The sequence below is a fragment of the Maylandia zebra genome, linkage group LG14 (assembly GCF_041146795.1).
Source record: "Maylandia zebra isolate NMK-2024a linkage group LG14, Mzebra_GT3a, whole genome shotgun sequence".
NCBI classification, from domain to species: Eukaryota; Metazoa; Chordata; class Actinopteri; order Cichliformes; family Cichlidae; genus Maylandia; species Maylandia zebra.
In genome coordinates this window covers 17,645,460-17,660,283 of record NC_135180.1, presented here as the reverse complement: position 1 = coordinate 17,660,283, position 14,824 = coordinate 17,645,460, and the positions used below count along the sequence as shown (strand labels likewise).

General features: G+C 41.6%; 1 non-coding gene across 1 annotated transcript; it reads left to right on the top strand.

Annotated features, from left to right (window-relative positions):
* The first annotated feature begins 11,733 nt into the window (after positions 1-11,733).
* On the top strand, positions 11,734-12,749 carry LOC101482488 (lymphocyte antigen 6 family member D). The gene is made up of 3 exons (XR_013101542.1): positions 11,734-11,832; positions 12,003-12,107; positions 12,255-12,749. It is a non-coding gene; the product is annotated as a lymphocyte antigen 6 family member D (transcript).
* Positions 12,750-14,824: the final 2,075 nt, after the last annotated feature.

The following is a 14,824-nucleotide window of genomic DNA, read 5'->3' as shown; positions in this document are numbered from 1 at the left end:
AAGGAGTAATATACTTGCCTACATATGCTATTCTACATGCTTTTAAACTATTTAAAATTACAATTCATAGTTTTATATGTGAATTATATAATGTTAAATTACTATTAAACAAATTACTAAGTATTTTAGACTTTAGTTTACTTCAGCCATATTCCATATAAATCAGATATCATACAAAAATAAAAAATAGCTTCAAATACAGTCATGACAATAAAAGAATATGACTTTAAGGACTTAACAACATTACTTCAGTTATAGTACACCAACATCTCTGATACATGAGCACTAAGGGAACACTGAATGACCTGGTGGTTTTTGTCCATAAAACTACTCATCTAAGATTTCCACAAAGTAAAAGATCTCTCAGCAAAATTATGCAACATTTTAGGCGCACTATTGCCCCTGTTACAGCAACAGACATGGACTACTGGTGTCCCACACAACAACTCAATGTCCACTATGTGAAGGAGCCAAACACACGCCTGCTCCTCTCGTTAACTGAGATAAACTGCTGGCATATTTGTTTTACATCTATACTGTCCAGTCTCTCCTGGTGGACATGGCACACCGCAGCATTGTTTAAACTCATTTGTGTCATTGTTGACCTTAGCCATGTTTTTAGTCTTCTGAGAGCACTTAAGCTTCTTTCAGCCTCAGTACATGTGTTTTATCCTCAGATTAAAATTATTATTATGTGCTTGATGTGCCTCACCTTTGGCCCTGGCTCTTCTCCTCTGACTGCACTAGGACATATTGCCACCTGATAAAATAACACATTGATTCGTGCCATATAAAAAGTGAGACATGTCAATTCAGATTCTTTGTCAAATATACACTAATAAATCAATTTACATCAGCAGCCTAACAATTGTCATGATAATAAATACTAGTTAATCTATAGCACCGAATCATCAGTCAGTCACCTGTGACCTCACATCTTCACCTCTGTCTGAGCTACAACATGGCAGAGCTGCCTCTGTCACCTGATAAATAACAGTGAGACATTCCACATACATGCAGTCACACATGTGCTTCAAAAACAGTAATGAACCACCAAGTCATCATCCAATCTCTCCTGTGATCTTGTATCACCATTACTCTCTGAGCTTTGTGTTGGTTCTTCTGTCACCGGACAAATAGGACATACATGACAAGAAGAATAAAATGTGTAGCTGCTTCAGTGTTTCTGTCAATTTGTGCAGATCTTGACTCATCGGTGATGTTTGTAGGGTGAGTGCATTTTTAAAACAATTTGTGCAAACTGCACTACAAGGTGGAATATTTGCAAAATCATGACTACCTCTTGATATTTTGTCTCAAACATTAACTCTATGAATATGTCAGTACCATTAGGATGAAATTATTGTGTCACCAACATTTTAACGTTAGACATGTAATTTTAACAGCCTCTGTAAACTAATATCCTGGCTTGCTCGAGGCTGCCGTTTTCTCTGACAGTTTCAATCAAAATTAGAAATGCTACTCTGAGACTGGGATAACTAATAGTGCTGCCTGTTGTGCAGTTAGTTTCCAAAACACGTTATTCATGGTTACATAAAGTTTTAGACTGACGTGGGCCAAAGCCTAGCATAGCCTGTAACGTTATTATGGCGGACACATTTTATGAGTGAACTTGGCTTTAATTGACTTACAGGTTTCTTTGAAAAATATTTTCTTATATCCAGGTTCTTCCTTTTTGCTGCCATCCTCCTTGCCGCTGCTAAAACTAAACAGAGCTCCCTGAAAGGCACAGCCAATCACATTGGCCATATTTGTCACATGATGTAGGACTCCAGTAGAGAACGTAATTTAACTCTTTCTGCTCCACTGGGTGAATGAGACGTTGACAGATCGTTTTTTTCTTTCTGTCGTTTTTCTTTACTGGCAGAGATCAAATTATTGGTGGAGACAATTCAATAATCGCTGGATATTGGTGGGGACATGTCCCTTCCATGCCAAATCTACGCCCTTGGGCTGCAGGCTTACTTGTAGTCCCTAGAGTAGCCTATTTAAAAGTAAAATGGGAGGCAGAACCTTTAGCTTCCAGGCCCCTCTTCTGTGGAACCAGATCCCAGCTCGGATTAAGGAGACAGACTCCTTCTCTAATTTTAAGATTAGGCTTAAAGCTTTCCTTTTTGATCAACCATACAGTTAGGGCTTGATGCTGTTATTTTTAGATCGATGCATGGAAGTCATGATGGTGATCACTCTACCTGTGAGTGGAGTTGTGGAGCTTTTTGATCAAACTCTTATATTGTCTGATACACAATTCTGTGCTAATTTAATAATGTGATAAAAACTTAAATCTCTACATATTCTTAATGTTGATAATGACAACATGACAATCATGAGACAAACCTTTGCACGTGTGTATTTGAGGTAAAACATCTAAGACCGATAAAAGACTTACAAATAGAGAAGTTACCTTTGCCTCGTTCTTTGATATACATAAATAATTTAATTATGCTTTCTATTTACGAAAAAATAAATCTCACGCTCATGTGTTGGTTCTCATATTCTAAGGCCTCAACCCTCTGTTGTCTGTAAGACTTGTTCTTCATAAAGTTGAGAAGGACAAAGACACAAAAATAGGTTCCCTGTTGAACAGAATTTTATTCAGTTCTGTGACTTATGTAATACTGTCAGCCTCTTTTAATAACATGTTTAATTAATTATTAATGTAATTGTCACTCAAATGGCTTTTGTATAAAAGAGATTAATATTTAGGTTTCTGCAGTTAAAATATTTTTGTTGGACCATATTGTTAAGGTGTGTTTTCTCTTGTGTATGACAACAATTTTTGTTGCCCCGCTATTATCGCGAGGTTTGGGCGTGTTTATAAGAAACTGTGAGGCCTGCGGTTCATCCACTAGCTGTACAAGGTATTTGTTATAATTGTGTTGTAATAGTCTGCAAATTTGTAATGTATGGTGTTCACCAGTAGCGGTTTTAGATACGGGCGACACGGGCGGTTGCTCGGGGCGGCATTGTGGTGGGGGGCGGCATCACGGGCATCGGCAAAAAAAAAAAAAAAATGCTCGTACTCATGCTGCCCGACGTCAGCCAGCGCATATTGGGAATGGCATAGGCACCGATTGGTTTTCTGTCGCCCATTTCCTGGGAGTAAGGGCGCCCTTCGTCTGCGAGGTGCGCCTGCTGCTTGTGGCGCAGAGAGGAGAGGGCGGGGCGGCGGGGGATTCTCTGACCGGCTGGAGCAGCATCTAATAACCAACTCACAAAATAAAAACAAACCAACAAACACGCCAGAGGGAGTGTTCGCCCAGGGCGCCAAACAAGCTAGGACCGCCAGTGGCGTTCACATTACTTTATATGTTAATTTCAGAACCCACAAGACTATACTATTATTTAGCAGAGTGAAGCTGACCCCCCACCCACTTGAAACGTAAAGGTAAATAGGCGGAGCGGTTAGTGCTACGTTTGTGCAGATTTGTGCAGGTAAAATTAGCGTTTGTGCTGCTACGGTTTTTGAGATATTAAACATTATTTTATAGGTCATTCAAAGGTCACCATCCCCCCAGACTGCTCCAAAACAAACCAAAATGGTCTACTTTTTTAGTGCTACGTTTGTGCTGATTTGTGCAGGTAAAATTAGCGTTTGTGCTGCTACAGTATCTGAGATATAATGATTTTAATTATTGCGGCCTACACTGTATAACACCAGTGTCTGTGGCAGTGAGTTTCAGCAGCTGTGGAGTTTTTCACTTTTTCTAGGCTTGCTGCATATTAACTTTTATTAGTTTACACTTTAGTAACACAATTTATTCAGCGCAAAGGTCAATATTTCTTTTGTTACTAGTGCAGAAACGTACACAAGGTAGGCTAAAGTTTTTATTTTTTCTGTGGCAAAACTGAGTTTCATGTGAAGTGATTCACGTATACCTAAATTATTATTATTTTTTACATACCCAGTTGGCCTCTATGATTTTGTTTTGAATTATATATGTTCATTATTATTAATGTAGCTGTCTCAGAAAAAATGAAGTGTTTGCTTTGATAGGTTGTTACCTACGTGTAGAAAACTGAATATTCCACAGCACCTAAGCAACATGTGGCTCTCCGGCCCCTCCACTGTGGCTCTTGTAAGACCAAGTAAGTCATTTTTTTTATTATAAAGACAACAAGAAAGGGTTCTGTTAACAGTTTTTTTTTTTTATGAAATATCTGCATTGACTATTCACTGAATGTACAAGGCTTTTAAAAGTGATTTAATGTTTCTTAGGTTCAAATCTGTTTACTGTAATTTTCAAGTTGGTTGCCCATCTTTCCTAATTTTCAATTATTATGGAAAGGGCTCACGTAGCTGGCTTCATTTTAACAAATACTTTTTTCCGATATAAAGCTTTGATGATTCATTGTCTTATCAAATCTAAAAATAAGCATTTTTATTTACATTTCCATAGCTTACACGACACAACAACTCATTTTCTAGATATTTATAGGCTCTTTCTTTTTTTAGGCTCTAGACAGGTTTTGTAGCAGCAGGGGGAAAAGGGGCCCTTTGAAATGAAAAGGATGCTGACCCCTGACTTAAGAAGAGTGGTGTGTGACGGTGCAGTGGTGCGACACAAGAGGTCGCTATCACACAAGCTCACCACTCACAAGCAGCCAAGCACAATAGCAACAACGTTATATAACTGGAGTAAATTGGAAATTAACAAAGGGCAGTGTTAAAAGTAGAGTAAGAGTGGTTTAAATCCACAGCGAATTTCTATAACACATCTGTCAAAGGTTACTTAATTTCTACTGTACTTCAAAGTGATGCTTTGTAGTTTATGAAAGTGTTTTGTGTGTTTGTATAAGGTAAAATTACATGTGAAGTTTACAAAGTTCTTCAAGTTAAAGTACACATATATTAAGAATGAAAGTCGTTATAGCTAAAGTATATAGTAACAGTAATGATCAAAGCTTAGTGCATTGACTGACATTTAACTAGACTCACAAGATGGCTGACAATGATCATGAAGAGCAATACTGCTGAGCAGATTACAGAACTATATATAATATAACTTCCGGCACCACTCCGAGCTGGCAGCCAGCATCAGCAGCTCCGACCTGACCGAGTCCTTTTTTCTCTTTAATATATGCTTCTTTGTTGTTCTTGTGTTTCTTGTTTTTGTTTTTCTATTGTGGACTGCTGTTCCCCACAATGGAGCTCAGAATTCTATGGACAATCGTGTTCTTTATTACATTTTTTACCGCATCTGTGTCCAGAGAGCGCGTGGAGGTCCGACCTCCCATTGTTTTCAGCAGGGATCAGCTGTTAGCCCTCTGGGCCTCCGCTGCCCTGCCTACCGCCGAGCAAGCCAACATCCCCTGCGAGGTGAGGAGGAAGAGACGCGGTACTCAGGCCGGGATCGGGCGTCGCAGTAAAGTTAGGAGGTACTGGCCAGCAATTCCATCTATTATTATGGGGAATGTGAGATCTCTCCCCAATAAAGTAGACGAGCTGGCGGCTCTTACCCGACATCAGAGGAGCTACAGGGAGTGCAGCCTGATGTGCTTCACAGAGTCGTGGCTAACCGCGCTAACTCCAGACTCACACGTAAACATGGATGGTTTTCATCAGATCCGGGCCGACAGAACAACGGAGAGTGGAAAGAAGAGAGGAGGGGGTCTGGCTGTGTTTGTGAACGATAGATGGTGTAACTCTGGGCATTTATCTATCAAAGAGACGCTATGCTGTAAGGACATTGAGCTGCTAGAGAGAACCGCGAGAGTTTACACACGTTATTGTGATAGCTGTGTATGTCCCGCCCTCTGCTAACGCTGCAGCAGCCTGTGAGGTCCTGCACACTGTAACCAGCAGACTCCAAACACAGCACCCTCAGACCCTTTTCCTGATCTCTGGGGACTTTAATCACATCTCCCTGTCCTCCACTCTCCCCACCTTCACCCAGTATGTCACCTGCCACACCAGAGACAATAAAACATTGGACTTATTGTATGCCAACACCAAGGAGGCATACAGCTCATCACCTCTCCCTCCCCTGGGGGGCTCAGATCACAACCTGGTTCATCTCCAGCCTGTGTATAAACCTCTAGTACACAGAGAACCAGTTGTGAAACGCACAGTAAGGAAATGGTCGGCAGAGACTGAAGGGACTGTTTCCGTTCTACTGTGTGGGACAACCTCTGCAGCCCCCTGGAGGATGACCTCAACAGCATCACAGACTGCATTACGGATTACATGAACTTCTGTGTGGACAACACCATACCCAGCATAAAGGTTCGGTGTTTTTCTAACAACAAGCCATGGATAAATCCTGAAATTAAGGCTCTCCTCAAGGACAAGAGGAGAGTCCTTATATCTGGAGAGAAACAGGAGCTGAGAGTTGTCCAGAAGAAGCTGAAATGGAAGATAAGGCAAGGAAAGGAAAACTACAGGAGGAAGATGGAAGAGCAGCTGCAACAGGACAACATCAGAGAGGTTTTGAACAGCCTGAAGACAATCTCAGGACAAAAACCAACCCCACAGGGTGCAGGAGACTTGGGCTGGGTGAATGACCTAAATAAATATTTTAATAGGTTTGATCAACCACCCACCCCTCCCCCAGCATCGTTCCTGGGGAAAGTACCACAGCTGTGGAAGACATCCTGTGTGGTATCGGTACCAAAGACCTCCCATTCCAAGGACCTCAGCAGCTACAGGCCGGTAGCCCTGACATCACATCTGATGAAGACCCTCGAGAGGTTGGTTCTGAACCATCTGTGCCCCCTGGTGAGGTCTTCATTGGAGCCGCTGCAGTTTGCTTACTAGCCTGGCATTAGGGTGGAGGACGCCATCATCTACCTCCTGCACCGAGCTCTGACTCACCCAGAGAAGCCTGGAAGCACTGTGAGGATCATGTTCTTTGATTTCTCCAGTGCTTTCAACACCATCCAGCCACGACTTCTGAGAGACAAGCTGGAGCTATCAGGAGTGGACCGCCACATGTCCAAGTGGATACTGGACTACCTCACAGAACGCCCTCAGTATGTGAGGACAAAGGGCTGTGTCTCTGATATGCTGGTCTGCAGTTCGGGGGCCCCACAGGGAACTGTGCTGGCACCGTTCCTCTTCACCCTCTACACTGCAGACTTCTCCATCAACTCCCCACGCTGTCATCTACAGAAGTTCTCTGACGACTCTGTCATAGTCGGCCTCATCACAGGTGAGGACGACTCAGAATACAGACAGTGGACTCTGGACTTTGTAGACTGGTGTCAGCAGAACCACCTGCTGATCAACTCCAGGAAAACCAAGGAGTAGGTGGTGGACTTCCGGAGATGCAGACTCACCACACTGACACCGGTGAACATCCAGGGAGTGAACATTGAGATAGTGGACTCTTATAGGTACCTGGGTGTTCACCTGAATAATAAACTGGACTGGAGCCACAACACTGACGCCCTTTACAGGAAGGGTCAGAGCAGAGTCTACCTGCTGAGGCGGCTGAGGTCATTTGGAGTACAGGGAGACCTTCTATGACTCTGTGGTGGCATCTGTCATTTTTTATAGTGTAGTATGTTGGAGCAGCAGTTTATCGGCAGCTGAGAGGAAGAGGTTGGATAAACTCATCAGGAAGGCCAGCTCTGTTCTGGGATGCAACCTGGACCCAGTGCAGGTGGTGGGAGACAGAAGGACTCTGGCCAAAATAACATCTCTGATGGACAGAGTCTCCCACCCCATGCATGTAAATGTTGCTGAACTGCAGAGCTCCTTCAGTGACAGACTGCTGCATGCTCGATGCATGAAGGAGCGTTTCCGCGGGTCCTTCCTCCCAGCAGCTGTCAGACTGTACAATCAAAACTGCTCCCAACAAACATAGATGTTTACATCTGCACTGTAACTGCAATAATTTAATCAACCGATTCGCACTACAACCTGGGTTTGCCTCTTATCTGTAGTTAATTTTATTTAATTTAATAATTGTACAGTACTCTGTTTATAGTAACCATTGTCCTTGATGTAAATATGTAAGAAAAAATTGTGTATGTTTCTGTTCCGTGTCCTGTGTACTGTTTATTTGTATATGTGTCTTTCTGGCTGCTGTTACAACCAGATTTCCCCTTGTGGGACAATTAAAGGATTATTCTTCGATTCTAACTACAGACTGTTTGTAAAAGTGAAAGAGTAAGAACACTGAAAAGGGTAAAGAGATCAAGAGGAGAAACTTTCAGAGCGCGAATTGAATGAGGTGATTAACAACATAATGTCACCTGCAGAGATGTACAAACCATTTATGAACAAATACGCCAAAGGACACGCTGGAGAGATTGTATCTCTCGGCTGGCCTGGGAATGCCTTGGTGTTCCCCCGGATAAGCTGGAGGAGGTGGCTGGGGAGAGGGAGGTCTGGGCTTCTCTGCTTAGGCTGCTGCCCCCTGCGACCCAGCCCCGGATAAAGCGGAAGAAGATGGATGGATGGATACACCAAATACAAACTGCAGATTCAGACGCAAAGCGCAAAGTAGTGTACTTCACTTTCCTCATTCATTGTTAAAAGAGCTGAAAAACAGCTACAAGGAGACTTTGCAGATAGTGATTAAGAGCCATGGCCAGATGTTGGGTCGTGCTTAGGATCTCAAAGTACCAAATCAAGGTCAAAATCAAGAAGGTCTAAAAGTGGTTCAGGTCAAACTGATGACCCTCTAAAGTTTGAAGTCTGGCAGTTGTCATTTGAAACCATGATTGAAAGAAAAAACATTTCAAAGAATGAAAGACTATTATCTCAGGAAGTAACTCGGTAGACCCACAAAGAGAGCAGTTGAAGGATTTCTCCTAGTGGACAGAGATGAAGCATACAACTCAGCTTGGGAAGTGCTGGAAAAGCTATTTGGAGATCTTTTCACTACAGAAAACGCTTTAGAGACAAACTTCACAGTTAGCCTTAAATAAGCTCCAAGGATGGAAGTGAGTTGAGAAAGTTTGCTGGCTGTGCAGCTGTAATGCCACAAATAAAATCATTAGATGGAAATTCAGAAACTCTTGTTGGTTGACGACAAGATGGAACCGCACAGCTATGAAAATTTGTAATGAATTTTCCATCAGCTAGCCATATGGGAGGTATCTGGGAACGCCAAATTCGGACAGTATGAAGCATACTAATAACAATGCTAGACAAGTCCTCAAATAGGCTTGATACAACTAGTCTAAGAACACTCCTTTACAAGTCAATGGCATCATTAACAGCAGACCGTTAAGTGTGGAGTATCTTAATGATCCCTCGGATCCGAAATCATTAACTCCTACTTACATATTAACGATGAAATCTTCAGTCATTCTCCCCCCTTCCCGGACGGTTTTGCAGGGAGGATTTGTATTTGAACAAAAGATGGAAAAAAGTATGTCAGGTTGGGTGTCAGACGCCACCTCTCTGGGGACATCTCAGGCCCTCCAAGGTTTGGAGGCCTATCTCCCCCTACCACCACTTCCCCTGCCAGTGGCGGACTCCCTCAGACATCGGTGCGTTGGTGGTTCTTTGTGTCCAGGGATGGGCGTCCAGGTACACACCGGCTCACGCCCCGAACCTTTATCGGGGCCTGGAGCCTGGGGCTCGCTCGGGCCACTTCGGAGGTGGGGTGCCCCCGGCCTCTCGGCCTGGGGCTCGGTCACTCAGGCGCAGCTGGCTGCTGGCGGAGCTCACGGGCGCGTCACTGCAACTCCCCCTGGCTTCTGCTCCGCGGCTGCTGAGTGAGCCCTCATCTGGGACTCTCCTCAGCTCTTACTGGGACAGTGGCGTGGCTGCCCCTCTGTTGGTCTTCCTTGGTCTCTTGTGTTCTGGGGGCCTCTGGATGTCTGGAGTCTTGATCTCCTCCATACCTGCTTCACGCCCTGGAGGACGGGGCTGTGGCCCCCCCACACCCTCTAGCAGATCATTACATGAAGGAACCTTTTAAAAAAAAACAAGCGCGTCCATGCTCACAGGTGTACACACGGGTGATCACACCCACAAACTACACCCTTTTTGGCTCCTACCTCAAAGCACACTGTGTTCTGTTGATCTTATGTGCTGCACAATAATGTTTAATATTTAGTATTTACTGTCATATTCCCATATATCATTGTGATGTTGTTTATTCTATTACTCTTGTTCTCTTCTGCTTGTTTTCTTTTTTTCTTTCTCAGCAGGTGACCCAGGTGATTGATATATGCATTTTTTTTTCTTTTTTTTTTCTCTGCCCGTTCTGTTGGTTTTTGTCTTTTGCCCTTCTCCCCCGTCCCTCTTCTCAGCTGTTTCTCTTTCCCTCTTTCTTTCTCCCCTTCTTTCCCCCAGTCAAGTCTGTCCCGTATTCAGTAAGTGAAAATAAAATAAACAATAAAAGGTGAATCAACTGGACCATTACGGCAAGCCTGGGATGGTCAATTTGCTAAAGTAAATCCGTTGGGCATCTTTCTTTGCCTTTAGACAACAATTCTGATGGCAAAAGAGCCAAACGGGACAGGCAAAAAAAAAAAAAAAGATGGAAAAAAGTACAATTTCTAGCAAATGATTTTTGTCCACTTCTAATAGCTAAAGTAGGGGTGAAGAACTCCAGGCCCTTAGGCGAGTGTCCTGCAGGTTTTAGATATCACCCTGGGTCAACACACCAGAGTCAAACGATTAGTTCACTACCAGGCAGCTGGAGAACTTCAAGATATGTTGAGCCATAATTTAGCCATATAAATCAGCTGTGTTGGATCAAGGATACATCTAAAACCTGCAGGACACCAGCCCTTGAGGCCCCCCACACCTGAGCTTAAGTGTGACTTTTAATTGTCACATGCTTCAGTGCATCGAAAGTAAGCTGTACCAACTGGTTAAAACCAACCTTTTTTTGTCCCAGTCCAGCCCTGCTCAAAGAGAATCAGATAGATCATCCTGTTAATATATGTTTTTAATGTTGTAAAACTTTAACATTGGCATGTATGAGGATCGACTCACTTTGAAGCCTTTGAAGCCACTACATGATTTTTTATTTAGCTGTGAAGTTTGCTGCTTGGTGAATTCCTACTGAGACGCAACTCCCCAAATATGGTCACATTTGGCTTATGTTCCTATGGGAACACCTGAAATGCCAAACTAAGTGCTTTAGAACAAACAGACTGGTGATGCTTCTGTTGCTGTGTCCATCGTTTGTGCAGCCTATTGTCTGTTACATATCATAAATGTCGTTTATTGTATGTTGACTCGCGTTTAGCTCACATCACTCTTGTGTTAACCGTTCAAAAAGCCTTACAAAGCAGTTGACATGATTAAACTGAACAGGCTGAAAGCTGAACGATAAAAAGTCCAGTAAAGAAATTGATTTTAAAAATAATCTTTAGAAAATGACCCCCAAATAGTGTGCTCTCATTTCATAGTATGAATGCACTGCAGAGTTACCTTGAGCACTGGGTGATAAGAAAACAAGGACAAAACTGAAAAGGTGTTCTCTCGATGTGGGATATGTGTTTTGAAATACAAATAGATAGATCAAAACTAATCACAGATCTCATCAGAGAAATCGAAAGGTAAATATAGCAACACTGATAATAATTCATAGTAGCAGGTTGAACTAGACTTTAGGAGCTCTTATACACGCTGCAAAAAAAAAAAAAAAAATCCACGTTAATCTGTTACCGTAAAAAGTCTTTCGCTTTCTTCTTCTTTGAGACAAAAGAGTTGAAACAAAAACATTAGACATAATTTACTGGCACATTTATCACAAGGAAGTGCATGACTGAGTTGTAGTTTGGTATGTGGTGTTTTAGTATAAAAGTACCTGAGCGGGAGGATTATCCACATACCATCTGACAACATGAAGGTCCTGCTGCTTACGCTGCTCTTCGTGCTGCTGTGTAGCACCCAAGGTGAGGCCTTGTCATTCTAGCTTATATTCCATTTTAAAAGCAAACTTCTGATTGGGCTAGAAAATAGGTTTGATCTGAGGGAATCATTTGATTACACCTGGACTGAGATGAAGGCTGTTGTCTTAGTATTGTAACATGTTTTGATGGATTTTATCCTTTTTTTTAATTAGTGCTCACTCTCAATTGCTACATCTGTGTGGATGAAAATGACACAAGCTGTAAGACAGAGACAGTTTGTCCACTGTCAGCGCAGTACTGTAAAACCAGCCTGAATGGTGCGTAGGATTTGTTTTCTACTTTCATTTTGTTTGTTCTCATGTTCATGATCTAATATGTGCGCTCATATATCATGTAAAATAATACAATTCCAACAATGGTGTGATGGTATAGTGATTGTATTTTTATTTTTTATTTTTAAACAGGTGACAGAATTTCTCGATCATGTGAGGAGTTCTGTGCTGAGGACTATTTCACAACCTGTTGCAGAGAGGATTTGTGCTAGGCCTGAAGCACCCCTCCCGTTCACTTTCACTTTCTGCTTAATCAAATACAATGAAAAAAATGAAATTACATTAATCTGAATGCAATGTCATTTGTTTATTTACCCAAACGGAATCTATCAAAATCACGCACACTTGATTAGAGTTTGACTTGCTCTCATTCATTATGATCCCAAATACATGACTGGTGATTACGGTCATGGATTTTCTTGTATTTTTTTGTTTTTCTTAATGAATAGATGTGGGAAGCAGGGCGAAACACACCCACACCCTCTTAATCCTTTCCTGAGTGACTTAGTGGGTCAGAGCAATAAGCAATGCTATGTGGGTCACTGTCTATCTCCACTGTAATAAAAGTTGGACTATTTTTTTAAACTGCAAAAAAAAAAAAAAACCCATTAAAAGCTGTTGTCTTAATCTATTTGTTCCAGCTGTCTTTTCTTACAGGGCACAAGTGTCTTGCCTGTTTCACACATTAAAATCTTCATACATTTTCACACGGCCCCATGTGGCCACTGTAAGACTCCCTCACTGGTTTCGTTTGGGTGAGGTGAAACTGAGCTGATAACCACGGACCATAAAACGAACATCTCTTTTTAATGGTTCAACATGAGGTCTATAATGATTCGATGCTCAAATGATTTAAGATTTTTCATTTAATCCTTTTTTTTTTACATGCATGCAAACACAGTCACACTTGTGGTTGGCACAGGTCACTCGCCTAGCAGCATTCACGCATCCTGCTTTGTTTTCAGATATGTCACACCTGTTGTTGTTAAGAACCCACAGTATGCAACAGGCCAGACTTGTTCTCAGAAACAATGCACTGCTGCACTGTGCATTGTTTTGTTGATGGAGAGATAAAAATACTGCAGAACTGTATACAGACTAGAAGGCCATTTTAAAGAGGCTCATTAAATCATGGGAGGTTGGCTGAAGTCAGCCACGAAGTGATTACCGTATGTGGTTCATTTAGGACTTGTTATTATTACGCTTACCTTGCTGTGCAAAAGGCATAACCACCACAACATCTGACACTAGAAGACAACAGTGACATGACTAATCGAAATGAGCTGAAAGGCAGCAAAATACATTTCAGCATCACGTCGTTTTCTTTGAAGTACTTCTTTTATTTTCATGTTTGTGAAAATATAGGTCATATTTTTTAATCTCTCCAGCTGTTTTCTGCTCTGCATTAGAGGAGCTCAGACAGTATGATTTGTGGATTAAAAGAGCACCAACTTCACACTTCATGTGTTACAACTTAGTGCGCTTTGAACCACTCCAGAGGGATGATCGATTAGTCTCTAGGTAACAAAAAACAACAAGAAGAAATGCATTGCATGCAAAAATAACCTTATATTTTTTGTGCCTCACCACAAACTGATATGTGAAAACTTTCCTACATTTATTGTGGTTTGTCAAAAAGTTACTTTAAATATTTCAAAGCTGTGGAAAAATACTTGCCTGCAGCTGTTGCCCACACAGGAAAGAGCTGTTACTGAGCACGTGAGAAATTGTGTGCAGCGCGCTCAGTGTAGTGTTTGTTTTATTGTCTAAAAACCTGCCTGAGGGCATGGTTGTCACAGATGAACAGTCTCCTTTCAAGTGCATTTTTTTCCACACATTACATTCCCTTTTGCTATGCTGTCTTTAAATTCCTAACTTGTTAAGCCAAGCACAGATATACACATTGTTTTACCTCACTACATTTATTACCTTCAAGTTCAGATTTTAACACATACAATGCACATGTATTTAAATAATCTCCCCATAACTGTGAAAAATAAACTGCAACTTCAAAACTACTCCAACTGCTACATTAAAGCACAGCTTACATATACTTAAAGCACATCCATGACAGCATACCGTAAGTAGTATTTGATGTAACTTTATGTAAACAATCTGTTTATGGGCCTGTGTAATTTGACTAGTATAAAGATGCAGGTGGTTAATTACTACATTACTACTACATTTGGTTTCAATTTTGTATTAGTGCTAACTGATTACAGCGTTACAGATAGATATAAAACCTACATTAAATTCCCACTGATGTAAGGAGGAACACATCTTAGCACTTAAAGCTATAGATGATGATGACAGAAAGTATTGAAACTCCACTACTTACCTTGCATCATGGCAGAGATTAATGCCTCAGTTTGCATAATAACAATAAAAAGTCTTGAATCTGGGTTTTTGTGTGTTGCCTCAGAATCACAGGATATGTTTTTTTTTTTTAAATATATGTTTTAAAGATTACCCCAGCAGGTCCAGATGTTTATTCTTGCACTCCGTTAATCAGCTCAGTGTGCCCAGATTTAAACCATGACCTTTATGATCAGTCCAGTGTATACAATGTGCACCGCTGGAGTAAAGTGGATATAAGAAAATGACTTTTCCAATAAAACGCATGAAAACGCTGCTTATACATCCATATATTATTGATCTCAAAAACTAATGTCATCTCTAGTCAATTGTTCTTAATGGAATGA